Source organism: Bidens hawaiensis, unplaced genomic scaffold (assembly GCF_021521415.1).
Source record: "Bidens hawaiensis isolate Kalapana, Puna unplaced genomic scaffold, B.hawaiensis_p1.1 tig00004192_1, whole genome shotgun sequence".
NCBI lineage: Eukaryota > Viridiplantae > Streptophyta > Magnoliopsida > Asterales > Asteraceae > Bidens > Bidens hawaiensis.
In genome coordinates this window covers 1,783,977-1,797,901 of record NW_027491249.1, presented here as the reverse complement: position 1 = coordinate 1,797,901, position 13,925 = coordinate 1,783,977, and positions in this window count along the sequence as shown.

Here is a 13,925-nt window from a genome sequence, read left to right as displayed (position 1 = left end):
TGGGAAGCTACAGCCTCTAGAAATACCCGAATGGAAATAGGAACACATCACTATGGATTTCATAACTAAGCTATCGCGTACAGCTAAGAATCATGATACCATCTGGGTGATTGTGGACCGTTTGACTAAGAGTGCTCACTTTTCGCCTATACGAGAGACCATCTCGTCAGAAACGTTAGCGAATTTGTTCATTAAAGAAGTTGTAACGAAGCATGGGGTTCCATTGTCGATCGTATCCAATAGAGATACCTGCTTTACTTCCGGATTTTGGAAGAGGTTCCATGAAAAATGGGAACGAGATTGAACATCAGCACGACGTATCATTCTCAAACAAATGGTCAATCTGAGCGGACTATCCAAACCCTTGAGGATATGCTACGTGCATGCGTGTTAGATTTTGAGGAAGCTGGGATGATCACCTTCACTTAGCAGAATTCTCTTACAACAACAGCTACCATTCGAGTATTGATATGCCTCCTTTCGAAATGTTGTATGGTAGATGTTGCAGAACTCCCGTATGTTGGGGAGAGATTGGTCAAAAGGAGATGGGTAGTTTGGAAGTCGTGCAAGAAACCTCCTCGAAGTTTGATTAGATCAAGGCAAGAATGCAAGCTGCTCAATACCGTCAGAAGTCTTATGCCGACAAGCAACGACGACCGATTGAGTTTAACGTTGGCGACAACGTGATGCTTAAGGTCTCGCCGTGGAAAGATATTATCCGTTTTTGGAAGATAGGAAAGTTGAGTCCAAGATATATTGGACCGTTTAAGATCATAGCTCGTGTAGGAGAAGTGGCGTATAAGCTCGATTTTCCTGCAGAACTGGAAGGGATTCACTCTACCTTTCATATTTCTCACTTAAGGAAATGCCTCGCAGACGACACGTCTCACGTGCCGTTAATGGACATAGAGGTAGATGAACGATTAAATTACATTGAGCAGCCAGTGGAAATCGTTGACCGTAAAGACAAGAAACTTCGTCACAAGGTCATTCCTTTAGTAAAGGTGATTTGGAACATCGCAAAGGATCCGACGCATCGTGGGAAGTCGAGGAAGAAATGCGTAAGGTCTATCCTTAATTGTTTGCGTAATAGATAGGTTTCGGGGACGAAACCTTTTTAAGGAGGGAAGACTTATAACGTATTCGTTTTGGGAATTTTGTAAATAAATAATAATAGTTTATTTTAGACGTGTGTCATGTTACGTTATTTAATCTAATTAAATAATATGGTGTGAAAGAATAAGGTTAAAATTTATTATGGGATTAAGAGGGATTTAGGCCTAAAAGCCTTAGGCTTAGCCTACATAAACTAACCTAAAGCCCTAATCCCAAACCTTATCATTATCACCTCATCACCCTCAATCATCATACGTACACACGTGTTCATTACCCACACAAACATTCTTTTCATTCCATTCTCAGTCTAAGAAGAAGATCCTTTAGGATTTCAAGGGTAACCAAGATCTTGTTTAATCATGTTTAAAAAGGTATGTATTTGTTAAAAGTTAGTCCTTGTGTCCATCTTCATCTTTATCTTATTCTTATTCATATGAGACCATAATAAAAGAAGACCGGCATCGAAGAGAAGAAGATGTATTATTTATATTATGATTAAGACTTATGTTTATTCAGTTTAAAAACAAAGTATTGATGTTATGTAAGAATGATTGACTTTATATTTTGCGAAAAGTTTTAATTGACTCTGATTTCTATAAATTTAACCCGCATAAAAATAGTGCATCGGGGATTTGGGGCCTTACATGAAATGGATGCATGGCTTTCTTATGTGTTCACAAGATGTGCATATATCGTACCATATGATGTCTATAGTACACACTATGAAAACCGACTAGCAAATGATATGTTGGTACTTTAAAGATAGTATTCAATCCACTATGATAAAGCACACCAGTGAAATTTCATCATTTAAAATACTGAAAAAGTAACATCCCTTAACATCTAATAATGCCTCATGTAATATAATTTAGTACCACGTTTTGTCCCAACATACTTTTTTAATACCCCCTCATATTGTTTATTCAATTATTTCATGAATTAAACTATTATGTAATGCTCTTTGAATTAAAGAGCCAGAAATACAACCGACTGGACCCCTTCGTTTAGTTTGTGTCAAATTTGCTAAAGTGAGATTACTTTGACATTTTGTTTGTTTGTTTGTTTTTTAATTTATTATTATTACTAGATTGTAGTATTACAGGGGTTGTCTTACGTTATTCGTTTTTTATTATTTATATATGTATATTTGGATTTTAATTTTATTTATTGTAAGAAAATTAATAATTAATATACTTGAGGTTTAATGATAAAATGGTTTCACAAATACATGATATGTTATAATCCGGTTTAAAAGCTATCTGGGTTTGGCGATACCTATTACCCGTTTATTTTCTTTATTAAAGAATTGTTTCTTAATTATAAATTATATCTTTTTTTAAAATAAAATAGGATATTAATTTGTAGTATATTCCTACTTTATAGGATTTTCATATCAAATATTTGATGAGATTATTTTTTAATATAATGATATGCTATAACCCGTTTAAGAGCTATCTGGGTTTGGTGAGACCTTTACCCGTGAATTCGGATCAAATGCGTGAGAAGCCTTCATTTACAAATAAAGCAATCTGATGGCTTGAGAGAATGATTGTTTTACATTTTTCGTTTTTTAATATTTATTTTTTGGATTTTAATTTTCTTTATTGTAAGAAAGTTAATAATATATTTAGGGTTTGATGATAAAAGGGTTTCATAAATAAATGATATGTTATAACCCGTTTAAAAGCTATCTGGATTTGGTGACCCATGACCCGCTTATATTTTTTACTATAAAATTGTTTATTAATTATAAATAATATCTTTTTCTTTTTAAATTGGATATTATATTTTAGTATATCCCTATTTTATAAGATTTTCATATTAAATAATTGGTAAGATTAATTTTTAATTTAATGAGATGTTATAACCCGTTTAAGAGCTATCTGGTTTTGGTAAGACCCATACACATGAATTTGGGTTAAATAAATGAGAGGCCTCAATTTAAAAATTAAAAAATCTGGTGGCTTCCATAAAAGGAGGGAGCGACCACATCGTGACACATAAGATTTTAAGGTTTTCTTTTATATATATTATAGATTTTATATGTAGTGAAAGAGAGAATTTGGTGTCGCAAATATTCTATTGGGACTTCACTTAAAAATATTTTTAGTAGAACTATATATTAGAATGATAATGATCAATTACCTTTTAGTAAATAAATTATATAGATCAATCTGGCCTGTAATTAGTAAAATAAATATCATTTTCCGTTCCTACTTTTATAAATCTACTTATTCGATATAGTAACCACCCCTTAATTTTTGTCCAAAAACCCCCTTTGCTTTTTTGCTCCAACCTTCTGTGTGCACATACCCATCTCAACATTCTCACTGCTGCTACTTCTATCTTATGTGCCTAAACCTTCTTGATGTCCTAACAATTTGTTTTGTATAACATACTCAATTGAACTATAACCTCATAAAATTTCTCATTTAATTTAGCCAGGAATTAACTTATTATCGCACAATAAATATTAGGCTGCTCCCACCTAGCTAGACAGCCTACCTACACATGATGACCACATCACTATCTACGTCCCCATTTCTCAGAACAAAGATCCTTGATTGGTAGGGAGTGAAATCAATCACTTGGCCTTGATGGATACATGGACAAGTGTACACCCGCACCATGTAAACACGGTAAATGCAAAGTGAAATGTGTAACAAGAAAACATTACAAACGTTGGCACGCAATATGCAAATAACTAAACTACAATAATACACACGTAAATATTAACATAATATACATGAAAACGAAAATAAAAGACCAGATCAACACTTATATATCCTTCACTGTAACCAGGATTAACAGTAAAATGCTTATTTTTTTTGTGTTTTTCTTGAAAAAAAAACTAATAATTTGTCCAAAAGAGAAAATACGTTGGGTTTTACTATTAAGAATATTGCATACGTATAAAAAATATAATTAGTATTATGAAGCACGTACATATCCATGCAAATATTATATCTGGTGTATCAAATTATTTCACATGTGTCGTGACAGCTTTTTCGATGGCAATTATTTCTTTATTATTTATATAGGATTTATATTCGTTTTCTTTGTGTCGTCACTTAATGTGTTAAAACAGCTACAACTTGACAGTTTGTCCAACTTATTACATCCATAAATTCAATAGTAATTAAATTAATTAATCTGATCGATATGTTTAGTTTCAACGTTTTTATTGTCAGTTTGTTGATAAGCCAGCTTTTCAATTTTGTCATTTTTCACAAATTCTTATTTCTTATATGTAATAGCATCTAACTGGACCCGTTATAATTTGATTTTCTTTATATTTTATACCAACAAATAGAAAGCAAATCATAATTAGCACATTGACAATTCAATAGCTTAATGTTTATTAATATTATATGTAACTTTGATTTGGAATTGGAATTGGAATATGCTTGTTAAAAGGCTAAAAGGTGCCATTGACGATCTAATGGCATGAATGGTGATGGCCAATACTTAGAAATCTTAACTTTGTCTCTAGTTTGAAACATATATAACTCAATGGAGTTTTCCACAGTGATGGGTTTCCTTCTTGATAATGTTTTTTTGATAATGCAGGTTTAGAGCGTCAAAATCAATATAGACGGTTGATTTCCGTTTCAAAAAGGCTCGCCTGTGAGTATTGAGGGTGGTGTCAAATTAAAAAAAAAGCTAAAAGGTATTAACTCTAAAGTAATTTTTATGGTATATTATACAAATCTTGAATTTTTATCAGCAATCTAGATATTGGATTACATCGAAACAGAAGGCAAGCAGGCAACAAGCTGCGCCGCTACCCCTTTTTGAATCGCAAAACCCAATCTTTTAAAAACTATATTATTAAAGTGTAAATAAAAAATTAACGTAATCAGTTTTCAACTTTTAATTTTTTCGTTTCTTTCTTTTGGTACTTGGTAGTAACTCATAAAGTTGAGAAAAAAAACTAATAAATTCAACTAATTTCGGAAATGACCATTTTCAACGATACCCACCCACCAACATCTTTTGAATTGAAGTTTGTTGCTATAAATTAGTATAAAAAAGCTGAAAATTAGCAAACCTAGCACGTATTATTTAAAATTCTTGCTTTGTTGAGGGTTTTTTTTTTTCTTGAAACTTTCTTGATCAATTTGTCCAGTAGTATTACTGTATTAAAATGTGTATATAATGGTGTTTTCTTAAGTGAAAGCGGCTTCTAATATCATACCATACAAATATAGAGAAAGACTTAAAATACAAAGAAATATAAAAAATTAGAAGTGTGATAAGGATTTTTAGTCACATAAAAACCCTCAACAAAATATTTAAAATAATAATAATAATAATAATAATAATAATAAAATCATAATTCAAAATATAAATAAGAGAAAACTATTGTTTACGTCCCTATGGTTTGAGAGCGGAGTCATAGTGAGTTTCAAAAAAAAATTGAGCTGGTTGATCAATCTCTGTGGTTCCAAAAGTGAGCCAAATAAGTCTCTCCTCATCTTTACGTTATTAGCACCGTTGCAGTGAGGGGCAAAGTTGTCTTTTCACAACAGGGACTCAATGTGATTTCGCCCTCAAACCATAAAGACACAAATGGTAATTTTCTCAAGAAAAACAAAAACAACTGGTTCGAAAAAGTTTGGTTCAATTAGTTTTTTAATAAAGTTCGATTCGATTAGTTTTTAATAAACTTCAGTTCGATTAGTTTTTTCAAAAAAGTTCGGTTCGATTAGTTTTTAATAAGTTCGGTTCGATTAGCTTTTAAAAAATTTTGGCTCGCTTAGTTATTTAAATAAAGTTCGGTTCGATTAGTTTTGTTAATAAAGTTCTATTCGGTTAGTTTTTTTTTTAAGTTTGGCTCGATTAGTAATTTTAAAAAAGTTCGGTTCTATTAGTTTTTTTTAATAAAGTTTGGTTTGATTAGTTTTTAATAATTTGGAGTGAAATTTATACAAATGTACTAAAACTGAGCACGAACACAAACCACAAGAACTCATACGAATCTTATAAAAGGGCGTACTGGTAATTTCATCGTTTTAGTGGATGGAAGATGACGGATGGACTCATTTGGGTTACTTTTATAACCACATGGATTCAACCAGTTTAATTTTTTTTTTCCAAGGACTCGGCATGACCCCGTCCTCAAACAACAGAAACCCAACACAGTAATTTTCTATAAGTAAAAAACGAAATTTTTTTTTGAAAAACTCAAATATTTCCTCCGTCATTCTCGTTCCCAAAAAAACCGAAGAAAATAAACAAAATACGCAATTATAACTAAAAAATACATAATAGATCCTATAATATAACACAATCCCGAACGAAATATAACACAATGTTGAGTAATACAGCACAATATCAAGAAAAAAAGACACAATTTTAAGAAAAAAAAAGACACAATTAACGATAAAAATAAACACAAAATACAATGATCTTTTTCTTACAACATTATGTCTTTTTTTCCTTGATGAGGAAGATGTTGAAAATATTTTTGTGTTTTTACTTTTTTTATTTTTTATTAAATTTTAAGTTGTAATTTTTTTATTATTTTTTGAGTGATTTTTTATGTGGCTATAAACTCTTCTCATATTTTTTATTTTTATCTCCATACATGACTGTATTTTATCGTACTCCTACACCTAATTGATTAATAATATGTATATCTCTTACAGAATTTTCATCAAAAATTTATGAATGTTGTTAAGAATACCATCAAGCGTGGTTATATCACATTTTTGTTCAAATTTTAATAATTATCAAATTTTATTGGATTTGAATTTTTTTAAATGGCTATTATAAAAGAGTAAGGTTAAAATACAAAGGGAGACAAAAATGAGAAGCGTGAGAAGGATTTGTGGTTCACAAAAACCCCTTAAAAATAAATTCAAAAAAAATTAATAAAAAAGCATAACTCAAAATATAAATAAAAAAAGAAAAAAAAATTAAAAAAACTAAAATGTTTCGCCCATCATTCTCGTTCAAAAAAAAAACTTGACGAAAAGACACAATGGCGAGATTAAAGACACAGTGACGACAATGAAGAAAAGACACAATTATAGCTAAAACAAGACACAATAGATTGGAAAATATAACACAATGCCGAACAAAATATAACACAATGTTGAGTTAATATAACACAATATAAAAAAAAAGACACAGTGTCAAGAAAAAACAGACACAATCAATGATGAAAATAAACCCAAAACACAATGATAAACAAAAAGACACAATGATGTTTTTCACTCAACATTTTTTTTTGAGAACGAGAAAGACAGTGGAAACATTTTTGTCTTTATACTTTTTTTGTTTTTTTATTAAATTTTGAGTTATGATTTTTATATTAATTCTTTTTTTTTGCTACAAATCCGTCCCATGCTTCTCATTTTTGTCTCAATTTGTAGAATAACTTGACCCTATAATACTAAACCCTAATAATATTGTCTTGAATAGGTAATTAATGGAATACTATGGGCTTACTTATATAAACTTTAAAGTCAACTTAGGGCTTCTAGAGGTAACTTACCCATCACTTTTCATTCTATATGTCACACCCCAACCTAAGGCGTAAATGCCGGGGCATGATCCGATTGCTCACATCTTGAAAACTCTATCATGAATATAAATAACAATATCTAATTAATTATTTTATTCAAAGAATGCACACAATTTCCAATTATATCAAATTATTCCAAATAAATAAATATGATCTGTAACGCCCGTTAATTTCCGACAAAAGGTTTAATCTTGTAGCGTTATGTACACCTTTCGGGCTTGACCCGGCATTCTCCTAGGAGCTCCTTGCAAACCTCGTAAACGTTCTCACTTAAATTTCCACCCAAGTTGCTACATACTTCAATTTTGAGGGACTTGGATGTAACTATTTTTATTATATCATAAAACAAAAAAAACCTAACCCTAAAACTCTCTTCCAGCCGATAGGACTCAAGACCCCCCTGCTCGAAAATCTTCTGTCCAGCCAGCTTTGATCCGTAAAAACTTCAATTCCAGGTCGGTATTGTATGTCTAAAACTCTTTTTCACCTTAATTGATCATATTAACGCGCTTATTGGTCGTTATGGTTGAGCTTTGATGATAACAGTTTGCTGACAGATTCGTACACGTTTATTGTAGGGCCTGTAACGTGATGATAATCCATTGTTTTTGATCGATTATTGTTTCCATGATGTTCTAATTTGAGTCTAGTTTCAAGAAAGGTATAATACATAATTTTTGGACGAGATTTGAATACTTTTTATAATTTTATAAGATCGAGTGTCAAAGCTGATACGGGATGACGGATTCTGGTCTGTCTTCCCGATATCATAACTCTTTTTCGACAAGTCAAAATTGGTTGGTTCCACTTTTGAAAGTTAATATTTTGAGTTAGGAACCAAACCCAATTGGAATCGTTTAATTTGGCTAGGTAATGAATTTTATAAAAATAAAACCATTTTGTTGCGCACTGAAATAGCTGCACATACCTTTCTGTGTTTGAGGAATTTTTTTGATGTTTGTGTCCACTAGAAAAATATAATAAAAATATTTTTATAAACTTAAGATATTTATGCAACTCTGGTAAAAATTTAATAATTTAATTCCATGGTTTTCCTATGTAATAAAATACATCTTTGCATGCTAAAATTTGCATGTTATATTCGTTATTGATCGGTAAGTTTGTTTTAGGCTTAACCGGTGGCTGCCCTTTCTCGCATCTTTCAGGGCTGTTATAATTGAAGTTCGTGCTCCGTCATCTTCTTAGGTATGTCTAGTGTAATATACTTTAGTATCATGAGTTTTGGCATTCGTTAGATTGGTCAACTGTTGATGAAGTGAAAACTAGGTTTCGGTTGTCTAGTTTGTCAATTGTTGGGTCTAGCGCGTTGTTTGAGTGAATTAACAACCAATTCGGATGTTGTAGCCTCGGTATGATTTGTTAGCTGTGAAAAACTATATTTTTATGTTATTGGGGCTGAATTGGTTGTCGGTTACTCAAACGGGTCGGTACGGCGCAAATTTGCGTTTATTGGTAATTTGTGCATCGTGCTTGCGAATTACCGACCCATCCAACTCGTGTAGCGTCGTGTGGACTTGTTGACTGTGATTTTACTAAATTTGGTCCACACGGGGCTGAGTCGGTATCTAAGTGCATAAACAACCCGTTAACGCGCGTATTCGATAAAGCATCAACTTTCGGGGGTAAATTGGGAACCCTTTGCCCCCGGGATTAACTAAGGGTGGTTTTGGTAAATACATGGCCTCGGGGGCTGATGTAATTGAATTTGGTAATGTCAAGGCTTTAGGTCAATCAAATCATGTTAGAACGTCTCATAGGATAAACGAGTCGGTACATTTAGTTAGTAATATTTGTGTGCAATCCGACAGGCTTGTAAACTGTGGATTGGCTTTGAAGTTCTCAAACTCTTTGGTGTTTGTGTGAGTCATTTCAGGTGAGTTCATGATGCCCCTTTTTAACCTTTTTATGTTTTGGGCTAGCATACACACCTTATTATGATTTTAACCGATTTTATTCCTTTAAACTATTGGGTTGGTATTGTATGATCTTATTTGTGGTTGTGCCTTTAAGAAGACATGTGTAAATTATATTTTATGCATTAGGATATTTTATACTTGTTATAGGGTCATATATCCCTTAAGGTTATGCATATTACTTGGGCTCTAAGCCTCGAGGTTGCTATTAGGCTTAGTATTGAATGCCTAGATTATCCATTATTTATGGATTGTATGTGGTGATATTGTTGGTTGGATGTTTGAATTAGATGTTTGTATGTGTGTATGTGAATGTGTATGTGATGGTAAACTGTGACCGGGTCAAATATATTACTCGGGGAGGACCCGGGGTGAGGAGGCCCGTGTTGCATGTTTATGACCCGGCGGGTCAAATATATTACTTGGGGAAGACCCGGGGTGAGGAGGCCCGCCGTTCTATAAACCGTGGTCGGGTCAAATATATTACTTGGGGAAGACCCGGGGTGAGGAGGCCCGTATCACGTGTTTGGTATGTTAAACCGCATGTTTGCATACGGATGGATGGTGATCTTGGCCGGGCCAAACTATACGACTTAGGTTCTTAAATCCTGTGGCGGGCCCTGAAAAGCCCATGAGGGGGGAGGCTCGTGTGGCATGATCATCATCGGATGTTACGTGTTTGGGTTGTATGTGTGCTCGACCCTGAATGTTATACATATGGATGTTATAGATGGTGATCTTGGCCGGGCCAAACTATACGACTCAGGTTCTTAAATCCTGTGGTGGGCCCTGAAAAGCCCGTGAGGGGGGAGGCTCGTGTGGCATGATCATCATCGGATGTTACGTGTTTGGGTTGTACGTGTGCTCGACCCTGAATGTTATACGTGGATGTTATATATACAGGGATGTACTTGGAAGGATGTTGATATATATATCTTTTGTATATGTATGTATGATAATGTTTAGTCTTCGGTAACGATGACTTAATGGATGCACTCTTTTTACTTTAAAAAATTTTGGTATGTCTACCATATTTGTTATTACTGATATTGTTTACTTAAAAATTGAACTCACTTAGCTCAAGCTGACTTTGTGTGTATGTTAGTGTGAGTTTCAGGTTTAGAGGAGGATGCTTACCGCTTGGACGTGCTGGAGACTACTTGGACGGTTGAAGGCATAACTAGTCGAAGATTAATATGCAAACTGTTTTCTTTTTATTTATTACTTTAAACATTTAAATTATGGTTTTGGGAACTTGGTTTTAGTACTTGTGATTTTCCGCTGTTTATCACTCTGAACCGAATTTTAATAAGATGAAATTGTTTAACTTTAAAATTTTGAGAATTTTTGGATATGATTACCAACTGTAGGATTCCCGGGATTCGGGGTCTTACATGATCTAAGCAAGATTAAACAATGATTCCCTTTGTTAAATCCTAAGGTCTTGTCTAAGTGTCCAAACTTCAATCTTCAATACAAAGCAACCTGCATATGAGTAGAAAATGAAAGAGTTTGTCAACATAAAGTTGAGTGAGATTATCACCAGTTTTGCATGTTAATATAAATAAGCATAACGTAGTAAGTGCGATAAATGAATCAAACCATAACAAGTAAGTAGACCGTTGCGAAGCGATCGGGCGTTGGTCAATAGCATGAGCACCCAATACATGGGAATACGCTGGACCCTCTGAATATACGAATGAATGAATATTAACACAAGTAAGCATGTAACACATGTATCTGATTAATCACACACAATTACACGTATGCTATCTTTGAGATGTATAGTATGAAATACGAGTAAGTAAGCATATGTCCCCAAAACTTTTAGAAAACTTAGTAAAATAGGGGAATGATAAAACTCACCTTAGATTAATGAAAAGCGAATATAAATACGAATAAGCGAGTTAACGAATAAACGAGTCATCCACTACACGTCAAATGATATAAACAAATCAGAATTTTAAACTTTTAGATATGATAATATAAATAAAAATGAACTCATTGCTGCTGAAATCAATCCAAACGGACGTTTAGAACTTAAGTTATGTTATACTTAAGATTTAAGCGAGCTGGTACTGACCAGAATCCGAACAGCGATTCGGAAGTCGGGTTTTGGTCAGTAGACTTAAAATTTTATTACGAGAATAAAAGTCTTCTAGACTGAATGATGAATCCAACCAGAAGTATGAGAAAACGTAAAGTCAAACTTGTTGACTGATTTGCCCTTTAACGAGTTTTAAACGAATTGACCAGTCAACACCCTTCAACCACCAAAATTGATTGAAGGTTATTGACTAGGGAATATGTATGAACGATTTCTATCATTATAACTTACCCGGAAAGTGGAAGGATCAAGAGAAACGAAGAGTCAAAGATCCTAAAGCAAGCAAAGTCAACCGTGTATGCTCGTATCTTCAACAATAATGCAAAAACCGAAGAGTTTGATGAGGACCAAAGGCATGTGACGGCTGGGATTAGTGAGTTAGGGTTTAGGGAAGTTTGTGGCAGAAGAATATGATGTTGTTTATATAAGAAACACTAAAACAAACCATATTTAGTATACTTACTCGTTTAGGAAACCGAATCGAGTTTTAATGATCAAATCAATGTTACAAGCAGTAAAATTCGTTATTGTGCAACAAGTAATGAATATGGACATGTATCTAAGTTATATTAGTTTTCTTGGGGCTTAAAACACTCGATTATGTCCTAAAATAAGCGATTTCGGACCAAAAACGAACTAGGAAAGGAAATCGATTAACGGAATCTGCACAGTAACTCCACCGCGGCGTGCGACGGCAAGAAAAGGCCTGGTCGCGCGGCGCTCCAGGTGCCAAGAGGGGAAGGCTTGATTTTTGATGATATTGGTCCTTGTGGTTTGATATTTGGCTAATTAATGAACTTTTTATGAAATAAATAAGGAATGAACATTATCTAAAGTATGAGTGGTATAAATTGAACATTAGAAACTTAAATATCTGATTTTTATTTAATAATGAAGATCTAAATTAGTTCCCGAATCGGTTTTATGTAAACGAATACGGGTTCGAAAAATCCGAGATGCTACACTATATTTGTTAGACTTATTGCTTTGGGTGCGGAAGAGGGGGAAAAAGGGCGTCGAAGGAGGGAGAACACCGTCGGGGGGCTCGGAGTAGGGGGCGCCTTCTAGACAGCCGACGCGGAGAAGAAGTTGGGGGCCCACCCCGATGGATCGACGTTATTTCATATTCGGATTCAGAGGATGAAGCGACATTTAGTGCTATTCGAGAGGCTACCCACCTCTTAGTCCAGCATTGCGAAAGCTCACAACCACGAACAAGACAGCCTCATCTTCAATGGATCACTTAGGTGCTCATGACCGGTTGATAAAAGATTATTTTTCGCCGGACGCGACTTTTGATTCGGAACGATTTCGGCGCCGTTTTCGGATAAGTCGCCAACTAATTTTATGAATAAGTTGGTGATTTAGAACGCGGTTATGCATTCTTCCAACAACGGGGGCGCGAGAGGTAAACCGGCATTTTCTCATATGCAAAAATTCACGATGGCAATTCGTTAACTAGCGTACGGGACTACGAGCGACGCCATGGAAGAGTATTTACAGATGTTGGAGACAGTGGCTCGTGAAGCGCTTCACACATTCTACGAATGTGAGTAATATTATTGCAATTTTTTATTTCAAAACCTTAACATTTTGAGTATGAATTTTATAAACTTTGTTAAATTTAGGCATTCCTCAACTATATCATAAAAAATATTTGAGGAGGCCGACTCAAAGTGACGTACAAAAAATATACGAGGTGCATCAACAAAGACACGGTTTTCCCGGGATGCGTATTAGCCTCGATTGCACGCACTGGCCTTGGGACGTTTGCCTAGTTTCTTGGCAAGGTCAATATCATCGGAGTGATCATGATGGCCCAACAATTATGCTTGAGGCGGTTGCATCATTTGATCTTTGGATATGGCATGCATTTCTAGGATGCCCAGTACAAACAATGATGTAGCTATAATAAATGTGTCCCCTATTTTTGACAGTCTCATAGACGGATTTTCACCCAACACCTCATTTTCCACCAACAATGTCAACAACGAATACGAATATTATCTAGTCGACGGTATTTTTCCATAGTGGGCCACGTTGGTTCTTAGTTTCACGTCCCCGACTGACAATAAATGTCAGCATTTCAAGAAAACACATGAGTCGGCCAGAAAAGACATCGAAAGGGCATTCGGGGTATTAAAGAAACATTGGTGTATCATTAGACAACCGGCTCGTTTTCAGCAAATGGATAAGTTAAGAAGAACATAATTTACACTTGCATTATCTTGCATAA